Source organism: Aedes albopictus, chromosome 2 (assembly GCF_035046485.1).
Source record: "Aedes albopictus strain Foshan chromosome 2, AalbF5, whole genome shotgun sequence".
In the NCBI taxonomy this organism is placed as follows: domain Eukaryota; kingdom Metazoa; phylum Arthropoda; class Insecta; order Diptera; family Culicidae; genus Aedes; species Aedes albopictus.
The window spans coordinates 255,506,446-255,518,625 of record NC_085137.1 but is presented as its reverse complement, the minus strand read 5'-3'; the positions used below and the strand labels follow the sequence as shown (position 1 = coordinate 255,518,625).

The 12,180-nt window shown below is 47.8% G+C and overlaps 1 non-coding gene across 4 annotated transcripts in view; it reads left to right on the top strand.

The window, feature by feature from the left end:
• Nucleotides 1-12,180, top strand: part of LOC109428242 (mucin-2) — a 362,414-nt gene that overhangs the window by 48,750 nt on the left and 301,484 nt on the right. The gene's annotated exons all lie outside the window — the stretch shown is intronic.

Below are 12,180 nucleotides of genomic sequence, written 5' to 3'. Positions count from 1 at the left end.
TTTTTGGTTAATTTTTTCTGTAAAATTCATGGAAGACGTATTCTTATAATTGGATTTTACGGATTTGAATAATTCTTTCCTGCAGCCACATTGGCATTACTCGTTGGTATCTAGTCCAGCATTAAATTGCATATCTTAGCTAAGAAACCCAAACCGTTCTACTCGATATCATGTCCAACTGATTGTGAAACACGATATGATATTCTCTAATTTTGTTTCATTTCCCTTTTATCATCAATGTAACTCACTTCAAACTCATCGATACATGTTGCAAGAACTATCATCAAGCTTTCTTCAGAAACAGAAAGGAAACTATTCGACCAGACCAAGAAAAGAATCATTCCGTCCTCTTGTGTCCGTAAGTCCATGTCCCCGCACCGTCGTCGTTCATGGTTTCTTTGTTTCCAATCCGCGCATCGGTCGTGTTGTCCACTCCCGTTCAGTCTGTCCGCCCCTCTCTTCTACCCATGATGCAACTGTTATCGCCGCTTCGTTGGGCTTTATTTGCGCAGAAGATTAAATCTAAATTGACAATCTTAAACAAAAACAATTGAGAACGTTTCCTATCTCTACGACGATGACGACGACAACGACGACGGATTGAACAATCGGAACTACATAGAGAGCTTGGAGCTGGACAGACAAGCGCGCAGGACACGGAATGCTTCGTCGTGTTCCTCATGTTCGTGGGAATAGTTTTTTCCTTGTACTTGTTTCTTCTATTATGGGTTTATCTATCGTATTATTTCGCTGTGGCTCCCAATCGAACATATCAATTGAGGCTTGAAATTGAGAAACCAGTAAGTGTGAATTTGATGTCCTTTGTTTTTATTGGATGTTCGTTGCTGCAATTGCAATGGAAATGGAACATTGTATGCACGCACATACATGCATTAACGTTGTGTTATTTGAGAGGTTTTAAGGAACACATTTGCACATGCGAGACACTTTATCCGTTGCCTTAGCCTCCCGTGCATACATCATCCGCCCTATTCAGGTGATCATCGAAATGCAGCTTCTACCTTTCAATAACTTCGCGTTCGTCTTTATAACCCCACAGGTTTCGACTCGCGGTATGAAACCTTTGTGAGGTGCGTTGAGCATCTGGTACAATTCTCGTATTTCTTGGGAACGGCACAGCAGTTCCATCTACTCGCTTACTTACCTTACCGGTCAGACTTAGTCAGAGTGGCCTCGGTTGTACACAGTTGCCGTCTCTATTCTACTCGGTCCATGGCTGTGTCGTTTTCCACTTGATCGACCCACCTAGCTCGCTGTGCACCACGTCTTGTTGTACCGGTCGGATGACTCTCGAGAACCATTTAAGTCGGGAAGCTATCCGACATTCTGATAACGAGCCCTGCCCACCGTAGCCTCCCGATTTTTGCGGTTTGGATGATGGGTGGTTCTTTCAGCAGCTGATGCAACTCGTGGTTCATTCGCCTTCTCCAAGTCCCGTATTTCATCTGCACTCCACCGTAGATGGTACGCAGCACCTTCCGTTCGAAAACTTCGAGGGCGCGTTGATCCTCTGCACGTACGACGGCGAACTTTGTTCGACCGTAGAGTTCTGCGGCGTCCACAGTATGCTCGATTTGCTGCCACAATGCGTCTTTGAATTTCTCTGCTGGTGTCGTTGTCGGCGGTCACCAGTGAGCCCAAGTACACGAATTCTTCAACCGCCTCGATTTCATCACTGTTGATAGAATTTCGGGGTGGCGGGCGCGATGATTTCTCCCTGGAGCCCTTTGCCATCACGTGCTTTGTCTTCAACAATCCAATTCACCTTGGCTTCATCTTTAGTCGGATATACGTTTCCGCCATCGTCTCAAATTTGCGAGCTCTCGTGTTAATCCTCTCCTTACACCCTCTAAATCAATGTTAAACAACAAGCACCTAATACCATCACCTTGCCGTAGCCCTCTGCAAGGTTCGAAGGGACTCGAGAGTGTATCTGATACTCGAACAACGTACATCACGCGATCCATAGTCGCCTTGATCAACCGTATCAGTTTATCCGGGAATCCGTACTCGTGAATAATTGCCACAGCTGGTCTCGATCGATTGTATCATACACCGATTTAAAATCGATGAAGAAGTTATGTGTGGGCACATTGTATTCGCGGCGTTTCTGCAACATCTGGCCAACATCTGGTCCGTTGTAGCGTGTTCACCCATAAATCCAGCCTGATATTGTCCCATGAACTCTCATGCAATTGGCGATAGACGGCAGCATAAGATTTGAGAGAGTATCTTGTAGGCAGCGCTCAGTAGTGTGATCGCGCAATCCAACTTGTCACTTTTTTATAGATGGGACACACGATACCTTCTATCTATTCCTCCGGTAATACTTCCTCCTCCCAAATTTGTTAATAACCCAGTGTAGTGCTCTGACCAGTGCTTCCCCAACAAACATTTTTGCTGAACAATAGATGAATAATCCGCTCTTAGGCTCAATTTTGAAAATTTCGGCTAAATAAGCTGTAATTCAGCTATCATGGGTATCAGCTATACTTGGGTATCCACCGTATTTTAGAAGCTAGCTTGGTAGTTGATCTGCTCCAGCGGCTTCGTTGTCTTTCAACCGGCTAACCCCCTCCTCAATCTCTTGGAGGTTATGAGCTGGAAATCTTTCGTCCTGCGTATGTACTCCTAGATTTGTTACCACGTCACCTTCGGTGCTTTCAACGTCGCCATTAAGGTGCTCATCGTAGTGCTGTCGCCACCTCTCGACCACCTCACGTTCGCTCGTGAGAAGATTCCCGTGATTGTCTCGACACATGTCAGCTTGTGGCACAAAGCCTCTGCGCGAGCGGTTCAGCTCCTCGTAGAACTTCCGTGTGTCCTTAGCGTGGTACAGCTCTTCCATCGCTTCGCGGTCTTGTTGTTCCTGCTGGTGCTTCTTCCTCCCGAAGACTGAGTTCTGCATGTTCCGCTCCTGTCTATAACGTGCCTCATTCGCTCTCGTACGGTGTTGCAGCATCCTCGCCCATGCATTGTTCTCGTTTTTTAACTGTTCACATTCACCGTCGTACCAGTCGTTTCTGTTATTTGGGGTCACGAAACCTAGTGCTGCAGACGAGGTACTATCTATGGCAAATCAGATGTCCCTCCAGCCATCTTCAAGGGTAGCTGCGCCAAGCTGCTCTTCCATTGGTAGGGTCACTGCTAGCTGCTGCGCGTAATTTTGAGCCACTTCTACGTTACGTAGCTGCTCGATGTTGAGCCGCGGCGTTCGACTTCGATGCGTGCTAATAACTGTCGAAAGTTTTGAGCGAATGCATACAGCGACTAAGTAGTGATCCGAATCTATGTTTGCACTGCGGTATGTGTGGACATTGGTTATATTCTAGAAGAATTTACCGTCGATTAAAACGTGGTCGATTTTTTTTTTCAGATTGATGGTCGGGTGGCTTTGTAGATATTTTTGGAGGAGAAGAAGGTGCTTCGGACTACCATACCACGGGAGGCGGCAAAGTTTACGCATCCCTGGCCGGTATCATTCGATACGGCGTGCAAGCTGTTTCGTCCGATTACCGGTCTGTTCATTTCATCCCTTCCTACCTGCGCGTTCATGTCGCCGAAAACGATGTTCGCGTCTGTTCGCACTCCGCTTCTTCCAGTCGGCTTTTTTCCTCCTGAAAAATTCGAGTTAACTATTTGTTCTTCTGATTGTAACGTTCCACATTCTGCCGGGTTACTTGCTACATTATAACCGTCCTTTCCCCTCTGCGCGATTCCTCGACTCCGTTCCATGTAGCCGATGGTGCACTTGGCTGCTTCTACACTACTCCAGTATGATGTCTCCAGGTGGAAGACATCATACTTCGACGAAGAGGTATTTAGGGAAGCGCTCCGCCGTGAGCGAAACTTACTCGGTTTAGACGGCGACGAGCTGGTAGCGGTGCTCTCACGTGCGTGTGATGCGACCATGCCTAGGCGAGTCCACCCTAGAAATGGGAGGCCACCGGCTTACTGGTGGACCGACGCGATTGCGGACCTGCGCCGCGCCTGCCTACGGGCTAGGCGGCGGATGCAGCGAGCACGATCAGAGGAAGAGCGAAACGAACGGCGGGTGGTGTTCGCCGCTGCAAAAGCCGCGCTCAAGACCGAGATAAGAGCAAGCAAGAAGGCCTGCTTTGAGGGTCTCTGTCAGAGTGCCAATACGAACCCGTGGGGTGATGCCTACAGGATCGTTATGGCCAAGACGAGAGGTGTGATGGCTCCTACAGAGCAATCTCCAGAGATGTTGGAGAGGATCATTGGAGGACTTTTTCCGCGTCATGATCCTAGTCCTTGGCCTCCTTTCGTAGGACAGCCGGGGACTGGGGCTGGCGATGAGGAAAGGGTCACCGATGTGGAACTTGCGGGGATAGCTAAGTCCCTTAGCGTAGGTAAGGCCCCAGGTCCGGACGGAGTTCCGAACCTGGCCTTAAAAGTAGCTATTGCAGAAGCTCCCGAGATGTTCAGGTCTGCTATGCAGAAATGCCTGGACGAGGGAGTTTTCCCAGAAGCTTGGAAGAGGCAGAGCCTGGTACTATTGCCAAAGGCGGGGAAACCACCCGGAGACCCGTCGGCATATAGACCAATATGCTTGATTGACACGGCGGGGAAGGTGCTCGAAAAGATCATCCTCAATAGAATGTTGAAGTTCACTGAGGGCGTAAATGGTCTCTCGAGCAACCAGTATGGCTTCCGGAAGGGGAGGTCCACCGTAGACGCTATCTTGTCGGTTACAAAAACCGCCGAGAAAGCACTCGAGCCTAAGAGGAGGGGAATTCGCTTCTGCGGGGTAGTGACTCTGGATGTAAGGAATGCATTTAATAGCGCCAGTTGGGCTGCTATTGCCGATGCGCTCCTGCGTCTGGGGATACCGGAGTACTTGTACAAGATTCTCGGAAGCTACTTCCAGAATCGCGTACTAGTTTACGACACGAAGGTGGGTCGGAAGTGCTTTCACATAACCTCAGGAGTCCCGCAAGGTTCCATCCTGGGTCCGGTGTTATGGAATGTCATGTACGACGAGGTGTTGAGGTTAGAGTACCCAGTGGGAGTGGTGATTGTCGGATTTGCCGACGATATTACGCTCGAAGTCTACGGTGAAACGATCGAGGAGGTGAAGTTGACTACCGACCACTCGATCAAGGTTGTGGAGGCGTGGATGCGGTCCAGAAAGCTGGAGCTGGCTCACCACAAGACAGAGGTGACGGTTGTTAACAACATGCAGTCGGCGCAGCAGACGGAGATCAGTGTAGGAGAATGCACTATCCTGTCGAAGCGCTCTGTCAAGCACTTGGGCGTGATGATCGACGATAAGCTTACCTTCGGTAGCCACGTCGATTATGCCTGTAAAAGAGCCTCCACAGCTATTGCGGCACTGTCCCGGATGATGTCCAATAGCTCAGCGGTGTACGCCAGTAAGCGCAAGCTTCTGGCTAGTGTTGCTACGGCCATACTTAGGTATGGCGGCCCGGCGTGGGGTACCGCGCTAAGTACTGAATGCTACCGACGGAAGCTGGAAAGTACTTACAGGCTTATGTGTCTGAGGGTTGCAAGCGCGTACCGTACCGTGTCACACGACGCTCTCTGTGTCATTACTGGTATGGTGCCTATCAGCATTCTTATCAGTGAGGACATGGAGTGCTTCGAAATGCGCGGCACAAGAGGCATACGCAAAACTGTCAGGATGGCCTCTATGGTCAAATGGCAGCGCGCGTGGGACAGTTCCACCAAAGGAAGGTGGACCCATAGGTTGATACCGAGGGTAGATAGTTGGATTAATAGGCGCCATGGGGAAGTTTCATTCCACCTGACACAGGTCCTTACAGGTCATGGTTGCTTCCGACAGTATCTACACCGTTTCGGGCATGCGGATTCTCCCGAATGCCCAGTGTGCAATGGTTTAGAGGAAACGGCGGAACACGTGTTGTTCGTGTGCCCGCGTTTTCGCACAATGCGTGACCGCATGCTTGCCACATGCGGGGAGGACACAACTCCGGACAACTTGGTCCAGAGAATGTGTAGGGATGAGATTAGCTGGAATGCCGTTTCAACGGCTATCACCCATATCGTCTGGGAGCTACAGAGGAGGTGGCGCGTGGACTCGGAGAATGGCTAGTCCAGATGCAGTACAAGAGGTGGTCCAGGGGTTCGAAGTCGGCTTCGTAGGTCATACCGGTGCCCTGCGGTCGAGATCGACCCTTACAGCGATTAAGTGGCCGCGGAGAGGAAGTCCCGGTAGCGGTGCTGTCGTGGCGTCGGTCTACTGGGTTGGATCTGAGCCCGCGGTTGGAAAGGGGTCCCCGGCAAGGGTCGGGGTAGGTGAGATCCTGCTGTCTGCAACCTACGGGTGCATCTGATAGGGCCTGAAGGGTAGTGATACCCTTCCTTTGCGGGCAGGTCAGATCGGGTTGCACGTGGGCATCAGTTCTTGATGTCCGCTCAGCAGTAGGGCGCGGGCGGGGTTGACCCTGCCCGCCTTCCGAGGACAAAGGGAGTGGCGAGGACCACTCGGGAAACTGGCTAAGCGCAAGCATGCTATCGTGATGGACTCTCCAGAGCGAGTCATCGATGTTCGTTGCTGCTAGGCTACGGCAGCTAACCTTGAGGGTGCGATATGCACTAGCCCCTCTCTGAAGCAATACCTTCTTGGTGGTTCCGGAGAGACGTAGGGTTTGGCGACCATAGGAATGTGTTTTAGTGGGTCGAGGAGAGAGTAGTCCTGGCTTCTACCGGCATTGTAGAAGACGGCCTCATCCCCACACTACCCTAACCTTCCTGTTAGGGTGTCTGATGAGCAGATTTATCCCCCTATGGTTTAGAAGGAAAAAAAAAAACACTACTCCAGCGCAGTCATCTGGAGGGGCCACATCGAACTCGCCCTCATGCGCGTATGCTAAGACGACATTCGGTTACTTCAGTTGCTCTAGGTTGTACCATGGCGGGCATCGGTATCGTACATTGTTGATAACGGAAAGTTTTAGGTGCAGTTTGACCAACACCAGTGGTTGGAGTCGATGTTATCGCTACAATAGGTCCTGGCGTTGATAATGACGGAAAAGTGCCGTCCATCTATTAGAACGTGGTCGATGCGAACGCGAAGTGATGGTTCAGCTACAGAAAGCGAAGGAGAGACAGAAGGCGATACCGAACCAGCCGGATATACAACCCGAGCAGAAGAAAATAACAAGTGAATAACATATCAAGGTATTTATCTTAAATACTACCATACTTTGATATGCCCTTCATTAGGTGGTAATAAGAGGCAAAATAACAAAAACGAATACCAAAATTTAATATAAATAACACCTAGAAAATAACAAGTCTTGTTATTTCTATAATGAATGCATACCTAAAATTTTAAGTGCAGTATTTGTTATGCCATAGTTATTGAATAACAAACTAATAACATTTCTTGTTATTAAATGTTTCATTTGTACGATGACTTCATGATGTAATAACAAATCTTGTTCTTCGGTTATTTTCACTGCTAAACCAACAAATACTACATCAATACCAAACTCTGCTCAAATACCTCCAACTGTTATTGTGATGTTCTCATAACATTTCGTAGAATAACGCAGCAATAACAATTTTAGGTATTAGAGCACATGTTGCTCTTCGCATGGTATTTGTAAGGTATGCCCTTCTGCTCGGGAAGTTGTCTACGTTTATAGACGAATGTGGCGTAGTCCAAATGGACACTCGAATCGTTGGAGCGATTTTCGTTCGGTTAGACACTAAGTACTCAATAACCCTGCTGAAAAAACATCGCCTGACCAAGCTGGTCGTCGAGTGGTACCATAGGCTCTACTTGCACGCAAACATCGGTCATAAATGAGGTATGACAGCGCTTCCATGTTCTCTGCCTGCGTGCGCTGGTACGGAATCTGGTGAAGACTTGTATTTAGTGTAAGATCTCTAAGGCCAAACCGTTGCGTTGTGTCCGCGAGTGGCATAACTACCGAAGGCACACCTTAAGGTGTGTAATTAGTTCGTACACTCGCCCCTTCAGCTTCGATGGGCTGGACTACTTCGGCCCCATTCAGGTCAAGATCGGGCGTTCCTTGGTCAAGCGGTGGGTGGTGCTATTTACGTGCCTCACCATCCGGGCTGTTCACTTTGAAGTGGTGCATTCCCTGTCCACCGAGGCGTGCAAGATGGCAGTTCAACGATTTGTCGTGCGACGTGGTGCGCCCCCGGAAACGACATCGGTGCAAATTTCCTGGGTGCCAGCTACGAGTTACAGCAGCAGATCAGAGACATGAATCAGGAACTGTCAGCCGTTTTCACCAATGCAGCCACCATGTGGGCCGAAGTAACACACTTGTCTCCGAAGTGTCACGGCGGCGCAGGTTTTTGTTGCGCAGAAGTCACTGTGACTTACTTCTTGCAAGTAAGTATTTATTTGTTAGAAGTAAGTCACAGTGACTTCTGCGCAACAAAAACCTGCGCCGCCGTGACACTTCGATGATAAGTGTGTTACTTGGGGGTATTCAACCCGGCGCCGTCAGCCCCTTACATGGGTGGATCGTGGGAGAGGCTTGTCAGGTCGATTAAGATCGCTTTTTCCACCCTATCGACTACCAGAAATCCCGATGACAAGACTCTTTTCATGTTGATGATCGAAGCGGAAGGAATAGTCAATTCCAGACCACTGACGTTCGTACCGCTGCTGGAGTCAAAATCTCATGTACTCCAAACCATTTTTTGCTGCTAATCTCAACGGGAGTTGCTTAACCTCAAATGGCTATTTTAGAACATTCAGAATCCCTAAGGAAGAACTGGCGACTGAAGACAAACCTGATAAATCAGTTCTGGCATCGTTGGGTGCGGGAGTACCTCCCGACTATCGCTGGACGTACTAAGTGGTACGGAGCCGACAGTCGGAGATCTATCTGTCGTTGTGGATCCATCGGTCCGGAACGGATGGCTGCGTGAGCGGATTCTTTCCGCTATTGCAGGACAAGTTTCAGTGAAAACAAGTGGAGGAGTGCTGCGGCACCCTGTAACGAAGGTTGCTACCCTGGATGTCAAGGCAGCGGATGAAGAAGAAGCTAGGAGTAACGCAGTATCACTGGAAGTGATGGACCTGCATTACAGGTCGGAGCATGTTGGGGCAACCCACGCTATTAGAGGACAGTGGCGTTGTGTTGCCCCAACATCAGTAAATTTCAAAGGTGCTTCAGGGTGGATTTTCAGATAAGTTTCAAGACATGTCAGGTTGGTTACTTGAGAATTTCCAGGATATTTAAATGGGGTTTAATAAAAGTTTCAAGGAGGGTTTTAAACAAGTTTCAAAGCATTTCAAAGGGTTTCAGAAGATTTCAGTCTGTTCCAGGGGAGTTTTCAGGGGAAATCAGAGATGCTTCTATTAGTTTAAGGCATTTCAGTAGGTTTCATGCAGCTTCCGGTGCTACATTTCAGAAGTGCTAAAGGGGTATCAGGAGATTTCAGACTTTTCATCACATTTGGCTTAACGTTTTGAATTCTATTCATTTTTATTGTTTAGTCCCTTCATAGATGTAACACAAAATTACAAATTGAAAAATATTAGGTTATGTATTGAGGTTGAACTTCTATTGAAGGTCATGAAATCGAGGCAGTTGAAGAACTCATATACAACAACGACACCAGCAGACAAATTCAGAGACTTATTCTGCCAGGAAATTGAGCTTTCTTTGGACTCCGCAGAACTCTACGATCGAACAAAGTTCGCCATCACACGAAGTTAACTGTCTTCAAAACGCTGATTAGACCGGTAGTCCTCTATGAGCACGAAACATGGACTCTACGTGCAGAGGACCAACGTGCCCTTGAAGTTTTCGAACGGAAGGTTTTGTATACCATCTACGGCGGAATACAGATGGAAGACGGGAGTTGGAGAAAGCGAATGAACCATGAGCTGCGTCAGCTGCTGAGAGAACCAGCCATCGTGAACACCGCGAAAATCGGGAGGCTATGGTGGGCAGGTCACGTCATCAGGATGTCGGATAGCAACCCGATAAAAATAATTCTCGAGAGTTATTCGATCGGTACAAAAGGAATAGATGTTTTAAATTTTACTTATAAGTAAAGTGTCCTATAGGACACAACTTTTAAATTTTTAAATGTCGTTTTCTCTCTTTACACCTATGACACTGTTATGAGATTGAGGAAAGTGCAACTGCTCAAATCTCATCTTCATTTATCCTCGCAAATCTCCCATGTGATTTCAAATCAAACACTTTTAAAGTATTCAAATTGCCCTGCCTGTCCCCATAGGCGCAGCATTACTTTTACCAACCCGCTCAGCTTGTTCTACATCGGTTTCATGTGAGTTGTACAAATATTACAAGTGTTTTGGATACTTTTCCCGAGGCATTTCGCCATTTTCCGACGACTGACTGCTGACTCCCGCCAAGAAATGCCTCTCCGGGAAGAAAGTTTAATTTCTAAGCACCAACCTCCTGCTGCTGCCGCCAAGCCATCTACCCTTTCGACCGACAAAGACCGACGTTGCCAAATACCGCACAACAGTTGTTAGCAAAACCCAGGCAGGGAAAGATTTATGAAAGAGCATGCTCCGGTATCGCTCCCCGGTGTGGGTTATGTTCTCGTTCAGCCAGCATCCCCCTCGGTGCCTAAATTGGGGGAATAGTCTCAACACGCTGCTGAGCTGAGCGGAGATAGCCTGACGCTATAAGCCATCCCAGTTCGTGCTCTAGTACACTTTGTCCGCAGGATATGAACGACAATGTCATCGCGAGCCGCTTCCCACCGCCGCCACCGCAACGTCATCATCGCATCGTCTGGGAAGAGTTCACTCACTCCGTGTGTCGTTGGGGTTTGCAACCGCAACGGAATTCGGCACAGGAGATGTGTACTGGTAGGTACGACGATGTGAAGGAGTAGCAGTAATCTTTTCCCTCAGCCAAAGATAGGTAGCAGGATGCAATGCGGCAATTTCGGTCTTCCTGGAACCCCTCAACTCTGAGCGTTTTAGGACGAGAATGGAGCGACACATTGCGTATCTTCTTTTGCACTTCCGGTATCATATGAGTTCGTAGCAGTCGTTGGGGTTGATTGAGAAGTGCACTTACTGGGAGACGCATCTCATTATAAGAGTATGCATATGCATCACTTGGTGATGCTTGCGTGATGAGTTCTGCTCGTTCGACCATGCAAATAATGTTGCTCTTCAAAAAAAATTGATCCAGTATTTTTTTTTTCTTCATTTACATGCCTGCTGCGTTGTTGCCATCAGTGCCCAGTCAAAGTATCAATTCCTCTTCTTCACTAATGCATACTAGTAGGTACATCCGCAAAAAAATTCATCGGGTTTCGTGAAGAACGTACCCTGTTGAGCCATGGTCTCGCATTACATTAAAAGGCAATGTTGAAAAGTAGGGATAAGCGTACGTCACTTTGTCGCTGTCCCCGGTGAGATCCGAATAAACATGATAGGGGTAATTCTCGCTGAGACCGGCCCACTATTTACACCTTGTCTTCAAAAATGTTTAAGGTGCCGATTTTCTGAAAGCCCTCGCCTAAAAAGTAAGAAAAATGCATTTGGTTACTCAAATTGATGGACCCCCCGTTAGTTAGAGCCACAACAATTTTCGCAGACCCCTCGATTTTGGTCAAATTGTGGCTCATTTAAACCGTTATAACTCGAAAGTTTCTCCAACAACCACCTCAAAACGAATTGTTGTTGAAAAGAGGAAAGATAGAGCTACTTTTTACAATAATAAAAAGTTGGGTCAGCCATATTGATTTTGGCTGCCATCTTGAATTTTTATACCAAGACATATTTTTCACCATGAGGGCAACCACCGATTTTCAAAAACTTTGCATCAATTGAAAGCTGGGACATTTATACATAACATATCAAAAAATTAGGGATGTCTTTTTCTTCTTTCAAAAGTTATCTGCCGTTTTGTAAATCATGCCACTTTTGCGCACTGGGCCCGGTGCCGGCCGTTTACATAAATGCAGCGTTATTTAGCAGTGTTTACGAACACGAATTTGAATTCTGAACCCACTAATGGAAAGCTGAAGGTTTAAGCTTTTCAAAACACTAAAAAAGTTATGAAAACAATGCCCGCATTATTGAGAAACAGTCAAAAACGGAAACGAACCGCCGATTTGGCCAAGTTTTGCGGCACGCGCCTTTGTGTATACATGCAGGCGTAAACTCGG